This window comes from Camelus bactrianus, chromosome 26, assembly GCF_048773025.1.
Source record: "Camelus bactrianus isolate YW-2024 breed Bactrian camel chromosome 26, ASM4877302v1, whole genome shotgun sequence".
Taxonomy (NCBI): Eukaryota; Metazoa; Chordata; class Mammalia; order Artiodactyla; family Camelidae; genus Camelus; species Camelus bactrianus.
In genome coordinates this window covers 20239980-20264205 of record NC_133564.1, presented here as the reverse complement: position 1 = coordinate 20264205, position 24226 = coordinate 20239980, and the positions used below count along the sequence as shown (strand labels likewise).

Here is a 24226-nt window from a genome sequence, read left to right as displayed (position 1 = left end):
CTTTATGATTCGAGGTTGCCAATTGGACACTTTCTAGTTAAGAGGAGGTGGAGGAAACGGGTGAGCGGGCTACTGAAAAGTGTTTTGGAAGATATATGCAGTACGCAAGACCAAAATTTAGATGTTAGAATAATAGAAGGAGGGGTAGGAAGGAAGAGGTGACCATATCCGATGTTTTTTCGCGCAGAGAGCCAAGTGGCTCGAGTCCAAGTTTTAGGCTCCTGAATTGCTGTATAGGATACTGTCAATGCTGAAGATCAGAAGAAAACTAAAAGTTGATGGTGTACATTTAAGGAATACCAAATGTCCACCGATGTAAGCAGGCTTCTACCTTAGAGGGTTTGTGAAAGATGATCTGTGTTATCAGAGAAGGCGTTAAACCAGAGGAGGATGACCTTTCTGCCAGTGACTTATGAATGCTTTTTGTGTTTTCACCCTCCGGAGCACGAGCTTCCGGAGAGACAAGGAGAAAGGTTAAGTCATGGCCTGTTGAGTTGAACCTTCTCCACTCAAGCATATTCAGAGCTTCAAGATTCAGACATAGAATCTTGCCTGAAGCCATCTTACCTCAAAATGTTGCCTTTTGTGAGAAATAGTAGGTATCAGAATAATATACTAATAATTATTGACGTAACTTTAAAGAGTATTGAGACTAACTTCCCATTTCATATAGCTTTAAAATATGATATGATTACTTTATTGAATTTAGAAACAATAGTTTGGTACCAAAAAAGTGAGTCTTAAAAAAAAAGGATTGAGTACTGAAATCAAGACAGTGCAACTAAAATATAATATTCAGGTTATCAAAGGTGTATAGGAAGAAAGTTGTCAGATAATAATACCTTTGTATTCACTGTTGATATTAAAGTAGCTTGTCTTACTGAGATGTACTGTTTGTGTTGCATAAGTATTTAGAAACCTTCGTTGTTTTTCATTCCTTCAACCTTTTAGAAGCCAGGAGCAGTTTCAATTAATGTGACTGGTGCACAGGCAGGAAGTCTCAGAAGGCCTCAATTATCAAAAGAGACAACTCATTCACTTGTGTTATCACATTACGCTAAGAAGCTCAGCCTGATACAGTCTCACGCCTATCAGGAGGAAGCATATGAAGGCAGGGAGAGCTTTTCTTCCCTTAAAGTTTCCTCTGCCCTGGCTGAGGTTCTACAAGGGAGGTCTTAGTGCCTTAGGTGGACAGGTGATCGGGGAGGAACTAAATGGAAAATTGCTGTTTTATCTGGATATTATTTTTATATATACTCTCTGTAAGTTTAAGATTAATCTAAAGCATCCATGAAATCCACATCACTATTTTAGTAAGGGCCTAAGTGACCTGGCCTGTGTTTGATACTTTCCCTGCTGATCAAAAGTGAAGGCTCCTATCACTTCTCATTGCTGCCTGCCTGGCCTGGTACAGTGCCTGTCAGGTGGAAAGCAGTCAATAAATAGTCTTGAGTAAACAGCCACAAAAGAATGATTCAGAGGCAGTATCTCTGAAACTGTCAGAAAGTAGTTTTCTGTTTTATTGCTGTTGAAACATATTGTAAGTTATCATATGAAAGGTCTAGATGACAGAGCAGCTTGAAAATGAATTTGCTAGAAGCTATGGCAGTTCAGGAATGGTAAGCTCTAAAAGCTTGGATAGCCCTGGTTGGGTGGGAAGCTGAAATTAACTGTACAGTTCCTTTACAGGCACTGAAAGAGCAGGCCACTGGTGTGACGGGCACGCAGAACCAGGCTCCTCTCTTTTCACAGAGAAAACGCATGGGAAGGCCTGCCCTAGCCACCCACCCCCGCCCCCCCAGCATTATTCGTATCTCAGGCTGCCCTGCCCTTTGTGGATTCTTTTTCACTTGGAAGTTGCTTTTTACGATCAGATTTTCCAAATTTCACCTATAAAACTTTGGCCTGGGTTGGGACCAGAGGGTGGGGGGTTGGAGGCTGGGAACGAGCAGGTAACAAACAGGATAGAAAAACAGGGCGGTTTACCCTGGCTTCCTTCTGCATCTGCTGTCAGCTGGGGTGATCGTGAGTATAAATTACTTTGTGCCCTTTGCTGAATTAACTGCAGTTGAGGAGTAGTGCGTACCCTGGTATCCTTGGAAACGGGAGATAATGATTCTCATTATAGTTAGTTTCTATATTTAACAACGTGGATGTGTGGCTCTCGAGGCACTTTTCCAATTAGCATGTTTCCTTAGTGTTTGTATTTTTGGAAAATAAACTCATATCTCTTTTTGGAATGTGTGTATATTAAAAGATATGTAACATGTGCATATATTGTATGAGAGCCAAGTACTTGGGGGTTGATTTCCTTCGTCTACTAAACAGGAAATAAAATAGACCTGCTAATATTGGTGATCATTTGGAACATGTTTATCTAGTTTATTGATTAACTAGTCTCTTTTATTCATATTATTTCTCCCCTCCCTCCCCCCTTCTCCCTCCTATTCATCTCTCCACCCAGGCTTCTTTTGCATCTTATCTGTCTTTTGATCCCTTGAATTATTAGACAGCTCATTTTCCATAAAGTAAGACAAATTCCAAGGGTAAAATTTGTTAGGTGGTGCTTTAGGATGCAGAATAGAGGGAGAGGGGTGGCCTCAGGTGTGTGTGGTTCAGTGGACATACTAAACCTGGTTTATATGTTCTACAGATCCATTGTGGTAGGTACTGTATTAACTTTGTTGAGTAAGATAACTGAAGTTTTCCCTTTTAAGTGCTAATGTTTAAAATTGTTTTAACTATTTTTTACCTTTTTATTTGATTATAATTTTAAAGTTTCAAGAGTAGTACAGGAAAGCTCCACATACACTTGTTTAGTCCTTTTGGTTTCTCCTTTTTTTTCCCATTTTTTTATTGAGTTATAGTCATTTTACAATGTTGTGTCAATTTCCAGTGTAGGGCACAATTTTTCAGTTATACATGAACATACATATATTCATAGTTGCATTCTTTTTTGCTGTGAGCTACCACAAGATCCTGTATATATTTTCCTGTGCTATACAGTATAATCTTGTTCATCTAGTCTACATATGCCTGTCAGTATGTACAAATTTCGAACTCCCAGTCTGTCCCTTCCCATCCCCCCCTCCCCCGGCAACCACACGTTTATATTCTATGTCTATGAGTCTATTTCTGTTTTGTATTTATGTTCTGGTTTGTTTGTTTTTTTTAATTCCACATTTGAGCGATCTCATATGGTATTTTTCTTTCTCTTTCTGGCTTACTTCACATAGAATGACATTCTCCAGGGACATCCATGTTGCTGCAAATGGCATTATGTTGCTGTTTTTTATGGCTGAATAATATTCCATTGTGTAAATATACCACATCTTCTTTGTCCAGTCATGTGTCAATGGACATTTAGTCTGTTTCCATGTCTTGGCTATTGTAAATAGTGCTGCTATGAGCATTGGGGTGCAGGTGTCATTTTGAAGTAGGGTTCCTTCTGGATATATGCTCAGGAGCAGGATTCCTGGGTCATATGGTAAGTCTATTCCTGGTCTTTTGATGAATCTCCATACTGTTTTCCACAGTGGCTTCACCAAACGGCATTCCCACCAGCAGTGTAGGAGGGTTCCATTTTCCTCACAGCCTCTCCAGCATTTGTCATTTGTGGACTTTTGAATGATGGCCATTCTGACTGGTGTGAGGTGATACCTCATTGCAGTTTTGATTTGCATTTCTCTGATAATTAGTGGTTTCTGCTTTTCTAAAATGTATTATTTCTCTGCTGTCACCTTAGGCAGGTGCTATGAAACATTTATTATTAAGTTGTGTGCTCCTGCATTTCTGAGTTTGCATGTGGATTTACTGAAGTCATTTCAAACAGTCGTGAAGATTGAAAAGCTTAAAGATCATCTAGGCCAACCCCCTCTGACTTCTGTAGATGAAGATGTTGATTGTTGAAGAGTTGCTCCAAGTTCTGTGTCCTTTCTCCAGATTAACCAGCTGCTGTGATTTAAACATTCAGATGTCTCCCTTTCTTTGCAAACCCCTCACCAAATTTCTCTAGCCCAGTCAAATCATTTATCAAGTCTGTTAAACTTTGTTGTTGTTTAATAAGAGTTAACACAGCCCTGAAAGTAAGCTAAGAGCCTTTACACAATAATTTCAGAGTTTTCAAAGGGTTTGTAGTTTGAGCCAGATAGTTACAGCTACTCAACTCTGCTGTTGTAGCAACTTTAGGTAGTATTTTAACAAATGGGTTTGGCTGTGTTCCAATAAAACTTTATTTACAAAAGTAGTTGGCAGGCCAGACTTGGCCCTTGGGCAATAGATTGCTGACCCTGGCGTATGTTAGAAGTTAGACAATTGGAATATTGGGGTTTTACTCATGATTTTGCAGTCTTTATTAATAAACATCTCCCCTCTTATATTCCACAATGATTACTGAACATATTCAAGAATTAAAAGAATTAGTCTACATACCTAGGAACTGGTTTGGGAGCTATGCAGTCACGTTTTCCTTCTTTTAAAGATATCTTTAAGGATAAACCATATAAAACCTCATACTTGGATTCTGTTATGTTGTGGTCTACCATTAATTCAAGGCCATGGCAAGTTCAAGAGTGGAGACTGAATGTGGCTTTAAGTTGCTTTCTGTCATGAAAGGAACTTGAGCCCCACAGAGAAAGAACTGTGTTCTTGTTATTGGTAAACTATCATTTAAAAAAAAAATTATGCAGGACTTTAAAGTTTTTCTTAGAAGAAACTATAGACAGGTGATCTTGGGAATAAATACTGCTAATCTATAATTATTAAAATAGTTTTAAATGACATGGAAGGTACATCCATAGAAGATGGATGTGTACAAAATGTTTAATGCCTAAGTACTTAGAAATTATTTCTTGTTGACAGTAACGATGCAAAATATATTAGTTCTATGACTTTTCTTGGTATTATCAAATATTTTCAATATTTTAAATTATCTGAACAGAGGGATTAAAAACTCAACATTTCTTCATATCTAAAACTCAAATGCATAAAGTATATGCTCCAAATTATTGATCTGTATATCTTTTTACTTTAATCTAACTGGTCAGCGGGAAAGGAGAAGAAAAGAGACTGCTTAATGCTTTCTTGGTTCCATTTAGTGTGTCAGAAAATTATTTTTAAGTTATATATTGGACAATGCAGCATTACTGTTTGTTATTAAATCCTGTTAGAGATAACATATGCAGGGCAATTACCATAGTATTTAGCATGCAGAGGTGCTCAATAAAAGTTGAATGAATTAATGTCTGATTTTTACATGCAGATGTATAATATAAATAGGTAAGAGATTAGGGTCTAGAAGTCAAAACTCAATTTAAAAAGTTGTTGTAAAAAAAAGTTTGTTTTCACATGCTTTCTGAGAATGCCATCCATACCATTAAATTCAATACTTGCCCAAGTGTTTCTAGTAATTAAGTAGAAGCTGAAGGGATGGTTTCTTCAGTCAAGATAATTGTCTCTAGAGAAGGTGCATTTCCACGAGGTTAGAAAGAGGCCCCAGCTTCAGAAGGATTTGAGGGCTGACTTAGAGGAGATCTGAGTGGAGATCTTTTCCTAATAGCTAGGGGGAAAAAAAATTGCCTCTGGAAAAGCAAAACAAAACTGAATCCTTCTGTCCGGATTGGACAGGAGGAAAGGGTTGTTAACTTTCAGAATGCCACTCCACCGCCCAGGGGCAGGAGAGCAGAAGTGGGAAACGAAACACCCCCCTCCTGGGAGCCTGTGAATTGGTTGCTGGACCAGTGTTAAGGAGTAATCGATACAGCAGGTAAAAGGAGCTGATGGGGAGCACTTCAGTGGTAGTGACTGTCTCGTCATCAATCTTCCCACATGGAAGCAACTCAGAGCAAGGTGAGGACCTGTCGTTTTCACCCCTGCCCTGACCTGCATGGCTGTTTCCACTTCCCGGTTTTGTACCTGATGCATGGGCCCCTTTCACTCTGCTCCCAGCTCAGGGCCTGTGGCTTGTGAGTGAATGTGAGGAGACCGTCCATCTCAGTGACTCCACGGGAAGACTGGAGGACCAAGCTTAGAACATGAGCAGACACTGAGGGAAGGTAGGGGACGTGGGGCTGACCTCGTACCAGAGGAACGGCCATTGGAGGAGCTGCTGCCCTAGCAGCCAGCCAGCCCCGAGCTCCGGGGCCGCCACTGCTCCCTGTGACTCTGTAAAGATGGCTCTGCGAGCACCGGCTGGCTGAGCTGGGGTGGTTGTGCCCACGTCCCAGACGGCAGGGTTTAGCAGGAGCAGGTGTTTGATCTCTTTGGCTTGCATGGTAGGAAGAAGTGCCAGGAAGGCAAAACACAAACAAACAAAAAAGACAAATATTCCAGAGATTAGTATAGATGAGGAGTTCTCAGTGAGAGGATTCTCAATGATTTCAGTTGTTTGTTTACTTCATTCATTTTTCTTTTTCATCTTGATAGACAATTTGTAGTTTTTCTTCTCAAAAATGGAGCCATGACTTACATGGTATAATTTATAGTGCTGATTTCATGCATTTTGACAATTGTAGCACCTCTCTCAGCCTTCTTTTCTCTGGAAAGTGGTGAGTTCATGGGTCCCCTGTGATGACCAGAGAAATACTATCTCATCTTACCTGCATGATGATAGATTAGCCATAGATTGTTAATATTTACTTTTGGGAAAATGATTTTCCAAGTATCGTTTAGAAAGGTAGTCTTCATAGTATATGGACTCCTATGATTTTATATTACCATGTAGATATATTACAGAGAATGAATAATAAAAGTATAAAATAATTGAATTAGGTTCTTTAATAGTCCATTAAAAATTGTTGAAATATTTTTCTCTTAATTCTTTTAAGAGTAATATTATTTTATCTTAATTGTTAGTCAAATGCTGAGAATGGAAAAAGGTGGAATTTGCAGGGCATGGGGTGGGGTGAGGGCAGCAGGGAGGAGACAGATGACCTGATTTCTTAAGAAGCATATGTTAGCAACAAAGTGACTGCCTATGATTGCTTGAAATTTTTCCTTTCAAAGTTAAATCACATTTTGAAACATTTGTGTAGCATTTTTCCTAGTTTGGCTTTCATCTGACTGTGACTTTTAAATTCAATTATAAATATTAGTGCCAGGAATGTTAAAAATCCCCTTTTATTTGGGAGACACTGGAGCAAAACGATCTGCTGCATTTATCATCTTAGCTCTGCTCTGCGCTCTAAAACGCATGCTTGATGGTAGTTCTCTTTAGATGTGCTGTTGATTACATTTTAAAATGCAAATGAAAGAGAATGCTTTTATAGATGACTGAGCTTTATTTCTTTGCCAGTATTTCTCCATGGTATCCTGAAATTTCCCCTTATAGGAAGTGTCAGTTAAGCTTTCCTGCCATACTTAAAGTATTTTGATTTCTTTGTCTTTATTCAGTAGCATTGCCACCCTAGAGGAAAATGGTCCGGGTCAGCGTGTCAGTAAAATAAACAACACGCAATAGTCAAAAACCTTTTTCTCTACATCCTTTAAAACCAAATATCCAAAGAGTATAGTAGTTTCAAGGTAGTTTGTTTATCTTCATGGTCATCTTGTAATAGATGTAATCCTTGTGAAAAGCAGTTCATGTATTTCCATGCACTTTATAGATTTATTTGATTGTAATTCAGTGAAATTTGGCAAACCGGAATGCTTTGTCATGCTTATCTATTTTCTTATATATATAAAATTAAATATTTGTCTCTGTTTACTGCATTATGTAAAAAGTGGATTTTCACCATATTTGAATGAGTATGTTTAGAATGAAGTGACTTTAAAACCCAGACTAGACTGTGTCCCTGATGCTCTGGTGGCCCAAAGATCATCTCAGAAGAGGTGGCAGGTGGCTGAATCTGAAGTGTAGCTTTTCACCAGATTTGTAGGGTTGTGAGAGATGGTGCAACTTCAAGCGCAGTGTCTGTAACGTCCATAGAATTCACATTGGAAATGCCGTAGTGGGCAGAACAGCTGACATTGAGCTGTAATGAGACACCTGATAACATTTACAGAGAAAAAAAAAAGATTTAAATTTTATGAGCCTCAAACGGAAAGTCGCATGCCTGCTTTGAACTGCAGGGGCGAATTTGTGATCAGGTTTATTACTCAGTGGGCATCTCCGTGTGACATGTCTTAGGAAGAAAGGCAGTGAGGGATTTATGTACTTAACTGTGATGACGAGTGATTATCCAGGGCACCTCCAGGGAGGTCCATTAATGTGAAAGGATGCAGGGCAGAGACCAGCTGGACTTAATCAAGGTTTTAATTATAGCATATTTTTAATGAAATGAAGTTTGTTCCAGGACTGGGACATACTGAAAACTTAAGACGTGCAGAACTGAGAGCCGTGTGTCAGTTGGAGGGGGTGGAGAGGCGTGATTCATTACAGGCCCCTGTAAACTTGCATTTTAGCAAATTCTTTTAAAAACCAAGAATTGAGTGCATTTTAGCTGTCCATAATTTATTGAATACACTTTTAGTTTGTTCATTAATTCAGAAATATTTGTTAACTACTCTTCAAGTTTACATTCTAGTTGGGGGATGGGGAGAACAAATAAGAGACATTTGCTTGTGTATAATGTGTTAGAACGTCCTAAGTATCGTAACAGAAAAACAGAAAGCAGAGTAAGGAGGTTCGGGAATGCCAGTGGAAGTTTTCCCTTTGTTTTCTTTCCTTTTTTTTTTTTCCTTTTTCTTTTCTTTTCTTTCTTTCTTTCTTTTTTTTTTTTAATCACCATAATAAGTCTAGTTGTCAGCTGTCACCACATAAAGATACTAGTTAATTATTGACTATGTTCCCCACACTGGACTTTTCATACCTGTGACTCCTTTATTTTGCAACTGGAAGTTTGTACCTCCTAATCTCCCTCATCTGTTTCTTTCCTTCCCTCTGGCAACCACCTGTTTGTTCTCTGTATCTGTTTACTCTGTTTCTTTTTAGTTATGTTGCTCATTTGTTTTTTAGGTTCTGCATATAAGTGAAATCACACAGTCTGCCTGTCTTTCTCTGTCTGATTTATGTTGCTTAGCTTACTGTCCTCTAGGGCCATCCATGTTGTTGCACACAGCAAGATTTCATTCTTTTTTATGGCTGAGTAATATTCCAGAGTGTATATAGATAGCACATCTTCTTTATTCACACGTGTGTAGTGTGGGTGTGGGGCAGGGGGAGCAGAGTGGTCATGAAATTTAAGCAATGACCTGAAGATGCTGAGGGACTCATTCATGCTGGCATTGGGAGGAAATGCATCTCTGGCAGTGGGACGGGTCAAGCTGAAGGCCTGGAGGCAGGAGTGTGTGAGCGTGTTAGCAGAGGAACAAGATCGTTTTGGCTGGAGGGGCGTGAGCAAGGGGAAGGGAAGTAGGTGACAAGGTCAGAGATGGGCAGAAAAGGTACTGATGACAGGGCCTCATGGGCAGCGGTGAGGATTTTGGCTTTACTTGGAGTGAACTGAGGAGCCAGGGCAGGCACCGAGTCCGGAGTGATAGGCTGTGTCTTAGTTTAGAAAGGTCGTCTGGCTGCCGCGTGTGATCCAGGTGAGACATGCTGGTCTGTGAGACCGCGGTGGGGGTGCTGGCAACAGGGAGACGTGGCCAGCGTCTGGATGTGCTTTTAGAGACAGCAGGATTTCCCAACAGACATTTGTGAGTGGTTAAAGAAAGAAAGGAACCAGATGATTCCACTGTTTTGACCAGAACCATCGGAAGGCTGCAGGTGGAACTGAGCTGGTGGAACTGGCGTGGTCTTGGTGACGGTGTGTGGATGTTGAAACAGAGATGCGGAGGAAGCAGTTGCATAGATGAGTTTGGCATTTTGGAGAGAGTCTGGACCGGAGGAGTAAACTGGGGAGTCCTCAGCATTTAATAGATTTAATGAAGTCACACTGGATAGTTGTTCCATCAAGGAAAGGCATGTACACTAAGCAGAGATGTGGCCCAAAGAGGACCACTGTTGAGAGTTCAGGTGACACGTAGGAACCAGCAGAGAAGCCTGAGAAGGAGCGACTAGTGAAGTGGGGGAAATGGAGAGAGTGGGGGCTCCTGAAGCCTGGAGAGGAAGAGGTCTCCGGGAGGAGGGAGCAGTCCGCTTGGACAAACAGGTTCATGTGTTAAGTGAAATGAGGACTGGGAATTTAACAACGTGAGAGTGAACTCTTGCTTTGAATTTATTACTGACTATACTCAGAAGACCCCAAATTTAACTTTAAAAGGTTTACCAAAATGAAACACGTATACCAGTGTGTGGGATATCTCCGTCTGTTCAATCCAAATTAAAAAGACTCTATTCTATTAGGCAAGCTTAACTGTCTTATTTTCAGAAGATAACTTGTGGAAAGCCACGAGAGTGGTAACCATGTCTGATTACGGCTATAGCCCTGGTGCCTGACACAGAGTAGCATTCGAGAGGTACTTTTCTTAAATGAATGAATGCTGGCTGAACCTGTTTCATGGAGCCTTTTGTGAGCACAGAAGACATTTCAAGCATCAGAGAACATAAATCCTTTATGAGAGAATTATCTGCTTAAGCTTTTTTTTTATTTCATTACTCAGATGTTCATAAATGAGTTTCTAATATTTTTACAGTTTTACAATTCGCAGTCCCCAGGACCTCAGAACATGGCTGTATTTGGAGGCAGAGCCTTTAAAGCGGTAATTAAGTTAAAATTAAGCCATTAGAATGAGCCCTAATACCATGTGATTGGAGGAAATTTGGACTTAGACACGTACTTAGGGAAGACCATGTGAAGACACAGGGAGAAGACGGCTGTCTACTCGCCAAGGCAAGAGGCCTCAGGAGAAACCAAGCCTGCTGAATCCTGGTCTTGGACTTCTGGCCTCTGGGGTTGTCAGAAAAGATATTTCTGTTGTTTAAGCCATCCAATCTGTGGTACTTTGTTAGGGCAGCCCTAGTGAACTAATACACAAATGTAACAATCAAACGCCCCTTTTTTTCTTTCTGAATATTGAAATGTAATCATCTATAGTAAGGGCTTAGATGATAAAATTATTTGTTAACCCATTTGAAAAATTTTTTTGAAAGTCAAGAATAATTTAGAATATGCAAAATATTTGCCGTATTATAAAATAATCACTAAAAAAACCCAAAATAAGTGAAATGTATTTGTAGGAGGCACCCAAACTTAGCCAGCATTGCCCAGAGATGCTGTATTCCATTTTAATAGTTTTCAGATAACTAAAATCTCCCCTTAGAATGCTAAAATGTTTACCCATTTTAGGTTTAAAAAAAGAAAGACTTTCCAAAAAGAAAGACTTCCCCTTTCCTTGCCCCAGCCTTCTTAAATAGAGTATACTGTAGATAATTTAATTTGAGGCTGACAGTCTGAGACAGATACATGTATGAAGTTAATATCCCAGAATTTCCAGGACCCTTGAAGTCTTTGGATTTTACACTCACAATTTCATCTATTTCCCGTTGACTGGAAAAGGCCAAGGAGGCATGGAATTGGTCATTTTGCAGGGGCATTCTTCAGAATCTCAGACACTGAGAATCTGGGAAGATTCATGAATGAGCCACTTCAGTAGAAGTGCCTAGCTAGACATCTACAGCTCGACAGAGCTTTGTTTTTCTCTACTCACCACTTCTGAGCTTGCTTGCTTCAAAGTATTAAGCAACAGAAACCCTTCATTGTGGAAATAACCAGAGATGGTAAAGAAAACTTCAGCTACTGATGAATATTACTTTAATGTGTGGTTTGAGAGTAGTCTCTGAAGCAGGTTTTTTTTTAAATTTTTTATTGTGGTAAAATATACATAATATAAAATTTTACCATTTTACCCATTTACCATTTTAACTGTGCATGTGGAGTGGCATTAAGTGCAGTCACCTTGCTGTGCAGCCACCATCACCATCCATCTCCAGCACTTTCTTATCTTCCCCAAGGGACACTCTGTCCCCATTTAGCAATAACTCCCCATTCTGCCCGATCCCCAGCCCCTGGCACCCACCATTCTGCTTTCTGTTTCTATGACTTCTACTATTCCAGGTGCATCTTACAATTGGATCATGTATTTGTCTCTTTATGTTTGTTTATTTCACTTAAGCGTATGTCTTCAGGGTTCATCCATGTTGTAGCATGTGTCAGAATTTCATTTCTTTTTAATAATCTGTAATATTCTGTTGTATTATATACCACATTTTGTTTATCTGTTCATTGGTTGGTAAACATTTTGGTTGTTTCCTTCCACCTTTTGGCTATTGTGTATAATGCTGCTGTGAACATTGGTGTGCAAATACCAGTTCAAGTCCCTGATTTCAGTCCTTTGGGTACATAGCCAGAAGTGGAATTGTTGGATTATATGGTAATTTTGTGTTTAATTTTTTGAGAGCCGCCATACTGTTTTCCTGGAGCAGGTAATTTCGGATGGACCTGTGATTCCAGAGAAGCCTAGATGTGCCCTTGGAAACATAACTAAATCTGAGGTCTCTGGACGGGTCTGTGACGTCGGTGTCAATGTCACCACAGCAGGTTTTAACCACCTTGCCCTTTCATGGTGCAGCAGGAAAGCTGGTGGTCAGGGAGTTGCAAGTAATCCCATCTTGCCCGTACAGCAGCCTTCTTTCCTGGGGACCGTGTACCTCGTGAGAACACTGGCCATCACGTATGGCCAAGGCAGAAATGTTGAGAGCTGCTCGCCTACTGCGCTTAGTGTAAAATTCAGTAACTGTTTTGGGGGAACCAGAGCACTAACACTAACTGGTAGACATAATATCTTTTTAAAGAGCCACATGTTAGCAGGTGGTGCATTCACTGGGTAAACATGAGCCGGTGGGGAGAAGAGGCAGACACGTACCTGTTTCTGTGGATGTGTCAGTAACCCACGGTATTAACCGTGAGCCAGATCCTTACCCACAGCACAGGGCGTGAGCACGATTCGTGAATGAATAGAACGGTATTTGTTTTGCCTGCAGGTCTAGGGTAAGTGACGGTGGTGTTAGGAACAGAAAAGAAAGATCAATACATACCATTTGAGGAGAGTTTCCGGCAGGAAAGCTGAGATGTAGCTCACACACTGAGCAGAGGAGGAGACTCAGTCCAGGTATTGATGACTGTCTTCCTCGTTCTGTCCACCGTCTCGTAGAGCTTCCCACTGGTGTTGATGAATACATCTCGTGTATAATTAGGTGGAATTTGTATCCTGTTGCGCTGCTGTACTGTGTCTTACCGCGGTGGTGGTGCAGATCTTTCCTCTGGGACCTGCCGGTTTAGGATTATGTCAAACTTGCTTTCGCTGCAACTGAGTGTACGTACTGTCACTGCAATTACTGTCAGGCAGGCTGTGCTGGTGCCGTTGTGAGTGCCATATGGGCCAAGGACGTGATGGCTGCAAGTAAGAGGAAAAATGCATGCTGTAATTCAGGCTGAGATCAAAGGAAGATTGTGTGTCTGAGAAGTTTACTTCGTGAACATATGACAGTGAAGAGAAAATACCGCTTCCCAGTGACCCAGTACTGAAGGGTGAGGCAGTGAATAGTTTGATACCCTTGCATGTTTTAAAAAGTATTGTGACCCAGTGCTCTACTGCAATAATTACTGCTGATGCTAATGTTGTTTTAAATCTCTTAATTCATCCCTTCGAGTGTGCCACTGTAAATTCTATTCTGACGAGCACCGTAAACACAAAGGCTGGAATTATAGCTTTGTACAGTTCCTTTCTCTGGAATACTTCTACGGTAACAGAAGTGTCAAATAATTTACATGAACTTAGAAATATTGGTTTAATTTTTAAATGTGTTGTAGGTGCTCTGTTATCAGTACTCTGATCAAATAGTACTCAACATGTGGCAGCTAACCCTGGGAGATAGTCTTAGAAGGTTGTCTGTTTCCATGGAGAAGCAAACAAGAAGCGTTCATTTTTCTACTTAATAAATCAGAAATCTGATGTTTGGTAGTGAAAAAAAAATTCTCTCAGCATTATCATCTCTGTTATAATTCATTATCATCTCTGTTGCAATTCTGAGTATACCAAGTAATAAGAAATTGATCTAATGACATTAAATAATGCACTACAAAAATTATTTCCACCTGATTTTATGTATGTATTTTTAAATGCTAATGTAACCAGAATACAAGTTAGATTTTTGCTTGCTACCAATAAATAAATACATACCTATATAGGAAAGTGGTTACACTGGGCAAATCAATAATCATTAAGGCCCTTCCAATTCTGAAATTTGGGTCTGACTAACTAGGGAGATGTTTTCAGGACCTAAAGTCCCAACTTGACCTTCCCCCTGAGAGTAGACTACCATTATTGGGGAACCAGGTAGAACTTTGCTGAAGGTGTAGTGTCCAGCACCAACCTGCATGGTTCAGAGAAGTCAGTCATGCCTCGCAGGGCCAACCCAAAGAAGGGCTTCTGGAACTGGAAAGGAAGGAGATCGGAGTTGAGAAATCTGTGCATTGGAGGAACTTCAGTTGTAGCCATGTGTGGAAGTGGGAGGACCCATGCTATTCTATCTAACAGGGTAAATAAACTCACCGGCACTGAAATCCACATACCTTGTTGGCACTGAGAATCTCTTCCATTTTAATTTGAGACAGAGGGATTATGGGAATCCATGGAGAAAGCTTTGACATGAGGACACCAAGAGCAAGGGACCAGCCCTGAGATCTGATTCCTTATCTAACAGCACTGCTCAGTACAGTCAGTGAGTCAGGAACTGTCTCTCTCTTTGCCAAGGGGAAAGTGGCAGTGAGTGTTTTCAGAGCCACAGTCATGAGACAGAGTCTTCATTCTCCTTTTAAAACTGATGAATCGGAAGACCTTCACGTGCCTAATGATTAAGCACAAATGTGCAGTGACTGTGTTCCCAGCCTTCAGTTTGGGTACCTTAGAGTTTACAGTGTCAGTTTCTTAGAGTAGAGCTTCTTAGATATTTAGAGCAATGATTTGGTCAAGTTGCTGAAGAATGTTGAGAGAGAGAGATGAACTTCTAACTTGAAAAGTTAGAATTACAAATTACCATTCCAAGACAGATGTACGTTCCATCTCTCCTCTGCTAGTAGGGGATAAGCCATAGAAGTGTTTCTGGGGAGTTCTGACCTCAGGGTGATCTTTCCCTCTGGTGCAGAGAAGGGAGGTCGGGAAGCCCCTGCACATCTCCCAGTCTTCTCCCCTGTATCACCATCTCACTCTTGTCCTAGGAACACAGAGCTCTCTCCCTGCCCCAGCTCTTGAATTGAGAGCTCAGGAAGGCTCGGCTCTAAGTACTAAAACATGACCAAATACTTGAATTATGTGTGTCCAGGGTTTGTAAAACGATCTGTTTCCAGGTTATGTTTAAGTTGGTTGGCGGAGGATGGGTGACAGAAGAGGACATCTTAAACCCTGATCTCCAGAGCATCCCTAGTGAGAAGTAGCAGGTAGTGGCCCAGGTGGTAAAAACAGACAGGCCAGGATGTGGGAGCAGCTGGAGGAGACAAGCTGCCCAGGACGAAGGAGCCCAGAGGGGATCTGCGGATCCTGGGAGGCCGGGTGGAATCCTTGAAAGAGTTTTGGAGTCAGAGTTAATATTTAGATCCTACCTTCATAGGTTATGACTGAATGACATTAGAAAAGTTATTTTACTTCTGTGAGACTGTCTTCCCAACTTTTAAGATTATGATGATAATGCCTTTTTTACAGATTATTGTAAAATTTAAATGAGGTAAGCATTGGAGAGAACAGCACGATTCCTGGCCTGGAGTAAATGTAGAAGAAAATGCTCCCTTCCTTCTGTTTATTCTCCCCCATTGCCCAGGCCCAGCCCCTCACCAGCCCTCTGATGCCCTCTCCTCCCCAGCCAGCCTTCGCCCTGCTCCATCCACAGGCTTATTTCAGAGAGTGTCGCGGGCTGAATCGTGTCTTCCCCAAAACTCATAGGTTGAAGTCTTAACCTGCAGGAGTGGAGAATTTGAAGGTAAGGCCTTTAAAGAGGTAATTAAGTTAAAATGAATTCATTAGGGTGAACCCTCATCCAGTATGACTCATGTCCTTACAAGAAGGGGAAATTTGAATATAGAGATATACAGAGAGAAAACCATGGGAAGACACAGGGAAAAGATGGTCGTCTGCAAGCTAAAGAGAGAGGCCTCAGGGGAAACCAGAACCAGCCCTGCCGACACCTCGATCTCAGACTCGTATCCCCCAGGACGTGAGAAGCCACCCAGTCTGTGGCCCTTTCCCAAACCGACTAACTCAGGGGTCATCGCTGAAGACTGAGGGGTGGGGGTGGGTCTGCTCTCGCAGCCTCTTGTTCCCTGTGATGAAAGGGAGGTGAGTCTGAATGTTGCAAACGCAAAAAGGCTTCCCTTGACACAGTAGCTGGTTTTTGTAATATTATTAATTTGCAATTTTGTAATATTCTTTCAGGCACATTAAGCATTAGAAAGGCTTTTGAGGGCTGATACAGAGGCCTGACCCCCAGGTAACACATGACTGGCATCACCTTTTGGATCATAACCTATTCTGAAGTGAGAGACTTTCCGTGTCTTGATTTATAGTCTGACACTGTGGTTTGTTTTTGTCTTTGATGTTGCATTGTGGTGTTCCTCAGGAGAAGGTGTCATGGTGGTTTAATCATTTCTAACATACAAGATACCCAGTTTAGATCACTGTAGTTGGTTAGATATGAATTCTGGGGTACAAGTAGGGGGAATGTATCAGACCACCTGGGAAATCCTATTTCTCCCCAAATCACACAGCTCCCCTGCTCCTCACATTGAGACTCTGGTGCATGCCATGCCGGCTCAGTGCCTGGACAGGCCGTGGGAGGTGGGTGGGGGGCTGAAGAAAGAGCCTCTGGAAGGAGTAGGGAAAGAAAATGTAGTTTTAAAATTCACTGGTTTAGTGTTTTCTCATTATGTTAATTTGCCCACATTGTAATCCACCTGTTGATTCACACTCAGAAAGGTGTTCCAGCAATTTATTCCCAACCACCTGGCATTTCATTCTCCAAAGAAACTATAGCTCTACCGTAAGTTTAAGATGCAGGGTCTGCTTCTTTCTCCAGATTGTTTAAAAAACTGTTAACTCTGAAGCTTGGGGAACTCCTACTCTTAACATTTCACTGTTTAGCAATGTATTTATGCTCCATATTCAGCTGACATTTACTGAGCCCCTAGTATGTGCCAGGTTGTATTCTAGGCGCTTTTACTTGCATTACCGAGTTCATTCCCCCAAACAGCCCAATGAGATGAATATTGAGACAAGACTGAGAGAGGATAAGTAACCCGGCTGAGAAAACATCCCACGGGGCAGAGCCAGGATGCAGACCTCAGTGAGGGTCATGGAGGGGAAACAAATAAAAACAATTACAGCTTGTGCTAAGTGCTCAGAGAGAAAGCGTGTTGTGATCAGGACTGTAGGGGCAGACTAGACAGCGGGCCTTGTCTACGGCCATACCACCCTGAACGCACCCGATCTCGTCTGATCGCGGAAGCTAAGCAGGGTCGGGCCTGGTTAGTACTTAGATGGGAGACAGCGGGCCTCTGTGAGAGCTGACGTGTAATTGAAGCTGAAGGATAAACAGGGGTGAGCCGGGAGTGGCGCCAGGTGAAGGGGGTAAGGACACTAAGGTTTAGTGTGTTCTGGGAACAGCCGGAAGGTCAGCCTGTGTGCAGCTTCGTGAGCAGGAGGATGAGTGGTGAGACGCGATCTTGGAGAGGTGGGGAGGAGCCTGATCATGTTCCAGCACTGCGGCTTGAGTGAGGAGATTGGACTTAAGTTCATTGCAGAGCCATGGAAGGGTTTTAAGTGAGATGACATCATCGGTTTACATTGTTAAAGAGATCATGGTTTTCTTATTACAAAATATGTTCAAGGAACCGTATGGGGATCCGATGCAATGGGAAGTGTAGATTGCCTGGCCTGTGTTCGTGGTTGGGGCTGTTAGGAAGGCGAGGTCTGGCTTTTAGGTACCTGAGAGCCCACATTGGAAACCACATGTTGAGGGTCCAAGTGATGTGAAGCCTTACCCTTACTCTTTGTTTCTGTTCTGAAACTTTTACCTGTCCTTGACAAAAGAGTTCCTACAAACTCACCAATAAATTTATTTGTAGACTATTTTTTGCCCTAGGTTTTTCAAAGTCAATGATTTTTTTCAAAATACTTGAAAGTAGGACTGAGGGTAATTTTAGAGTTGGAGGACCCATCAAGATAAAGTACAAATTTTTGTTGAAACAATAGAATCAAAGCACAGATCAGCTGAATATCATGATCAAGTTCACACTTACTGGGAGGATTGGAGTCTGAGTCTTCTACCACACAGTTAAATGCAAGGGCAGAGGATCTAGAGAGGGGACGGTGTTGGCATGTTTAAGAAGCAAGACAGCCCAGAGTGGCTTAAGCCCTGTGCACAAGAGGGTAAGTGGCATGAGATGAGGTTAGCGAGGAAGGCAGGAACTTCTGCTGTCGGTAAAATTACAGTGCATGTGAGGATCACCAACGAAAACACAGTTGATAAAGACTTAAAAATGTAAGTAAATCTGTTGTAAAGAAAATAAATTCAAAAACATTTATTAGGAAGAAAAGGATGCCGTTGAATTGCAACTGGAAATACCGTGTAAATAATATGTTTTTCTTGGGTCTGTCATTAAAATGATGTGGCACCGTGTCACTGGTATTCATGGGACTGACTTGATGTGTCTCTCCTACCACCCAAATTCTGATCTCCAATACATTACAAGTGAACTAGAGCTTCTTGGAAAGTAGCTGAAAGGACAAAGGATCCTGCTTCCAGGGGGTTTTCTCTGGCCAGTTTCATCAAAGAATTCACTGTCGGTTCAACAAAGCATCTCAAAAACAGCCTAATTAATTCTGCTGGTATAACTCAAGCACCAAGAATTAGCAGTAGGGGGGTTGTTGGTGACCTTGACAGCAGTGATGCCAGTGGCATGTTGAGGCTGCAGACGCAGGTAGTGTTTGGTGGAGGAAGTAACAAGAAATTAGAAGGGAGAGGCAGTGCATTTGGATGACTGTTAAAATAAGTTTTCCTGTGAAAGGGCCAGGAAAATGGGATGGCAGCTAGAGATCTGAGGTCAGAGGAGCAGTGTTGTTAGTACAGGGGATAGTGAAGCTTATTTGTAGTACTACTCCTGTTTTTGTCTTGAGTTTCAGAATCTGATCTGCTTCTGTTCCTTAATTGAGAATGTTTTAATGTTTCAGTGTCCTTGTTTTTTCAGTTAGCTTTAACTTCTAACTAAAATGGTCCCATAAACTCTTAAGCTTTTTGAATAGAAGAATGGAGTCTTATTTACTATTTTATCCTCAACAGTGCAAGTATGGTATAGTCAGTGAATGTGTTTCAAAAAAAAAGAGTTAAAAATAAGCAGAAAAAAAAAGAGCTTGTCTGTAAAGTTATCCTTAAGATTTATTCATTGGAACGGATTCTTTATTTTTGGTATTCTTCGTTATCAGGCTGAGTATATGGGGCTAAGATGTGTCTGTGTCAGATGAACCTGGAAATAGCCTAGTGGATTTATAGAGAAAAGATACTGAGTGTATGCAATAAAAGTAAATTATTCCTCCAAAACAGGGAGTTTGAGTTTCAAGGTAAGAAAAAGAAAATTCAGATTAAGAAAAAGATAAAAATAAATAGATGAATAAATTCATCACATATACATTTGTGATGAAAATACCCCAAAACCAAATTGTTCTAAGAGCAATTATGTAAGTGTTCTTTGCTAATTTAAGGGGGGAAAGTACATTTTAAAAAAATAATCTACTATGAAGGCGTATTTTAGCATCTGAAGGTTTGGATTTTGGATGCACTTAGAACTAAAATTTGAACTAAATTCAAGTTACTGACAGTGTAACAGTGGTGGGCTCCAGCTTATCAAGATATCGTTATATAGATACCATTATACCTTGTATAGATACCATTTTTGACAGCATACTCTCAATTGTATAATCGCTTAAAACAAAATTTTAAAAAAATCAGTTGGTAAAATGAAGAACTGGGATGATCTTTGAGATGAACCTTTGCTTTTAATCAAGATCGAATTTAAATCAATTTAGACTAAATCAGGTCTAATATTTTTAGAGCTCTTTAGAGAACAGGGTTGGTAGCACCCTTAGGCTGTCATGTTAAGTGTGTATATAAAGTTAATTTGGATAGAATTATTTGCAGTCAAGTTTTTAGAGTATGACAGAGGATTTTATTATTGTTTTCCCTCTAGCAGATACATAAAGTTAACTTATGTAGCTACTTTGCTAGATGTAATTCTAACTTATTAATTTATAATAATAAACCTGGCTTAAGAACTGATGCAAAAGATCAACACATACCTTCTTAGAAGAATATTTCCAGAGTAAAAATGAATTATAATTCAAAGTATGATGATATTTTGTGTGTCATCCGGGCCAGGCTGTGGTGGCCAGTTGTCTAGCTGTTGCTGTGAAGACATTTTTTAGATATGATTAATGTTTAAATCAGTGGACTTTGGGTAAGGCAGGTTACCTTTTATAATGTGGGTGGGCCTCATCCAATCAGTTGAAGGCATTAAGAACAAAGACTTAGGTCCCCTGGAGAAGCAGTTCTGCCCCTAGACTGCCTTTAAACCTAAGGCTGCAACATTAACTCTTCCCTGGCTCTCCAGCTTGCCAGTCTGCTCTGAGATTTCTGACTGGCCATGTGTGCCCATCCTTAAAATTCATTCTCTCTCCTGTCCCTCCTTTTCCCTCCTTCCTGCTCTTTCTCCCTTTCCCTTTCCCTCTCATATATATATATGTAGATACATACACACGCACACGCGCACACACACGCACACGCCCATTGATTCTGTTTCTCTGGAGAATTCGGACAAGTCACAGGGGTTGAAAAGCTTTCTCTACAGAGGACTAGACAGTAACAGTCCAGGCTCTGCCAGACATTCTCTCTGTCCCACCTACCCCCCTGCCGTGGTAGCGCAGAAGTAGCCGTGTAAGTGAGTGGATGTGTCTGTTTCCAGTAAACTTTATTTACAGAAACAGGCGGCTGGCTGCCTTTGGACTGAGGACTGTCGTTTACTGACCCCTGGATTAAATGACTTTTTGATAATTCATGCGAAAGAGATAAGTGAGGTATACGTTTTTAAGGATGAATACTCAAGCTAGATTTGGAAGAAGCAGCAGTTTGTCCTCCTTTTGTATATTAAGGGTTTCTACTTTGGCTGACAGACTCCTCAGCTTTGGTTTTACCTATTTTATTTTTACACAGTTTCTTAAGTCAGTACTACAGCAAAAGTATCACTCAGCAGCTCTAAGCTGATGCCTGCCCAATCAGCCTTTTCTCTGATGCCCCATTCTGCTTCTTCAAGAAGTGATTAATGAGGGAGGAGGGGGTTAGGCAGAAAGGGCAGCCAGAAAACAGAACTGGCCCCTCAAATGACCAGCCTTGCAGTATCTTGATGGTTCCACATTCCATGGTGTAATTCTTAAAAGCCTTTTTGCTCTGGCGCAGCCTCGGTAACACTTGTAATAATTTGTCATTCCCACACTCTCTCTTCCAACACACCATCAGTGCCAAGAAGGTATTCCTTTTTGTCTCATTGTATTGCAGTTAATCAGGGAAGTGTTATAAGTTCTGCAGGTATATTGGAAAGTTAGACATCTCTAAAGCAAAATATTATCATTGTAGGCTATGGAACTGGAAAGAAATTAGGCTAATCCAAGATGAAATTAGGCAAATAAATTTTCGAAATGAAAATCAAATTGTGACCCACAGTGTTACTATTGTACATATTTAGGTGGTCACTAGATGTACGAAATGTTTTATTGTGATAGTAACAGTGCTCTTATTCTCAAGAGCAAATTGCGCCTAACTTCTTTGCCACATCAAGGATGAAGTTTTAGTCTCCTCCTCGCCCTGTGTTAAGGATGAGCACCGCCACGTTTGTTTATGCTGTCCAGTTTCTGGAATGACCCATCTGCATAAAGAGGTGAGATACCAAGATACTAAGTTATTTCTCACCTTTCCTTTTTCACTTGTTAAAGTCTATTTTCAGCCAAAATTTTGCATCAATTTCTTTCAGCAGTCTGTACAAATACTACTTTCCTCTTTGTAATTTTTCTTCGTTGTGGGTCCCCTTTCCTATATGTTACATATTACAGTTAGTTATTAGCAAAATCAAATACTATGAATTGTTTGTACACTGGGGGGCTTACTGTGTGCCGGGCACTGTGATACCCACGTTACCTACGTCATTACCTGTTTTAATTCCGCAGCAGCGCTGATGGCACTGCTGCTGTTGGTGTTCCACTCACGTGGTGACGGACTGCTTGTGTGGAGTGACTTGTGTAAGCCCCCAGGCAGCCGAGCTGGAATGGAGCTTTGCCGGTCTTTATCCAGAGCATTTGCTCTTTAGCACCATTATGCTTAGTAAGATTCGCTTTCATTTTGACAAACTGAACTAGTGAAAAGTAAAATGAAGAGCCAAAACCTGGTGGGAAAGACCCTAGGAACGTATAAAAGTTTTCTGTCTTCATTCAAAGTTGCCTGAGGCCCAGTTGAAGCTAGTATATATCTTCTTCAGCTTTTCCTTTTTAAAGGGTCGTGAACACTTGATCTTCCGTCTCTCCTTCCTTATTTATATAATGAGGTTCTGCCTTCATTTCTGGGCACCTGTGCGAGCAGGTGAGTACAGGTAAGATTACTTTTGGTTTTCTAAATTGCTAGTGGAGTGTCCGCAGCGTGCTAACGTGACAGGTGAAAGAAACAACTTCTTTCTTGAATTGTTTGAGCCTACAAAAGAAAGAATTAACATTTCTCATAGGTCTGCTTTGGGTTCCTCTTCAATGTGATTCAAATGAATGGTATTTTCTTCTGTTTGCCTTAATCGCTTTTTTATTCAGTAAACATTTATGGGGCAGATGTTCTATGCTACTTGCTGTGCTTTAATGAGGAACTAATTTTAATAAGATCCAGCAGAGCCTAAAGTCATAATATTTTTGTCACATGCATAAAACTAAGACTGAAAATTAACTAATGTGCTACTCATTGTGGCTTGGAGTAGAGGTCATCTGCCTCCATTTTCTTTTAATAAAAAATAGAAATAATTACTAATTTACCTCAAAAGCTGGTTTTTAGAAAATATGATAGTTGGTTATTAAAGATTTGAAATTTCTGTATGTGTGCAGTTGAAGAATAAGTATCACCATAATTTTTAAATTGACCAAACTGTGAAATTCTGTGAAATAATAAAATACCACTGGGTAAAACTCAAAATTCACACTAAAGCCCAATAGTTACTTTTGGAAGATCTGTCAATAAAAAATGATTGGTATTGCTATTTAATTCTCATGTTTGTGTAAATAATTAAATTACATTTGACCTACCCTCTTGTTTTCCCCAAAATGAGTCTGTATTTTCCATATACTATCTTTGTATACATACATATATTGAAACATATGTGGCAAAATCACAGCCTTTTCTCAAACACTTATGAACAAAAATACTTGCATTTGCAAATAACGTTGTATTCTATGTGTTTTTATAATGAGAAAGGAAACATTGAAATTGACAACTCTTTTGCTAAATGGAAAACTGTGAAGTGATCATTGACCTACTAACCAGGCAAACATGGTTGAAAGAACATTCGTTTCCTCAATATCGTAAAGCAAAATCAAGTATAGTCCATGTGTCTCTTAACAAAAGAGGTCAGTGTGAAGGTTTTGATATTGCTGTTTAATCGGGGATAAATCATAAGATTTTGCTAATATTTACTAAGTCATTTGGAAGTAGTTATACATGACGTTATTTACATACGTAACAAATATGGGATTACTTCCCAGAATATATAAAAGCCTCTCAGTAAATAAAAAAGAATAGGGAAGTGGTAATTCAAGTAGAAGAGATAGGGAAAACCATTTTATTTTTAATAAATCTTACTTCCTTTCTTTGTTTTACGAGGGGGAGGTAATTAGATTTATTTATTTATTTATATTTGGAGGAGGTACTGGGGGTGGAACCCAGGAACTTGTGCATGCTAAGCATGTGCTCTCCCACTTGAGCTATACCTTCCCCCCGGTAAAACTTATTTTTCTTAACTTCACTAGTAATCAGGGAAATGAATTCGAAAACAATGATTTTTATTTTGGCCTAGAATGTTGACAAAAACTGAAGGCATGTTATGTTTATAGGAAATTGGATAGGGTCAGAATTTTTGTGGGTGTGTAATTGATACAGCCTTTTTAGAATTTCACATTTTACTCTATAAATGTTATCTGAATTGTTTACCATGAGCATGCATCCAGGAGT

The 24226-nt window shown here is 40.4% G+C and overlaps 1 protein-coding gene across 4 annotated transcripts in view; it reads left to right on the top strand.

The window, feature by feature from the left end:
* ZDHHC2 (zDHHC palmitoyltransferase 2) overlaps positions 1-24226 on the top strand; it is a 57302-nt gene that overhangs the window by 985 nt on the left and 32091 nt on the right. Inside the window, exon 2 of one of the 4 annotated variants that reach the window (XM_074353511.1) lies at positions 21810-21908. The exons of the other annotated variants lie outside the window; for them this stretch is intronic. The gene's annotated coding sequence lies outside the window, so the exon portion shown is untranslated. The remainder of the gene's footprint in view (positions 1-21809; positions 21909-24226) is intronic. 4 annotated transcript variants of the gene reach the window in all.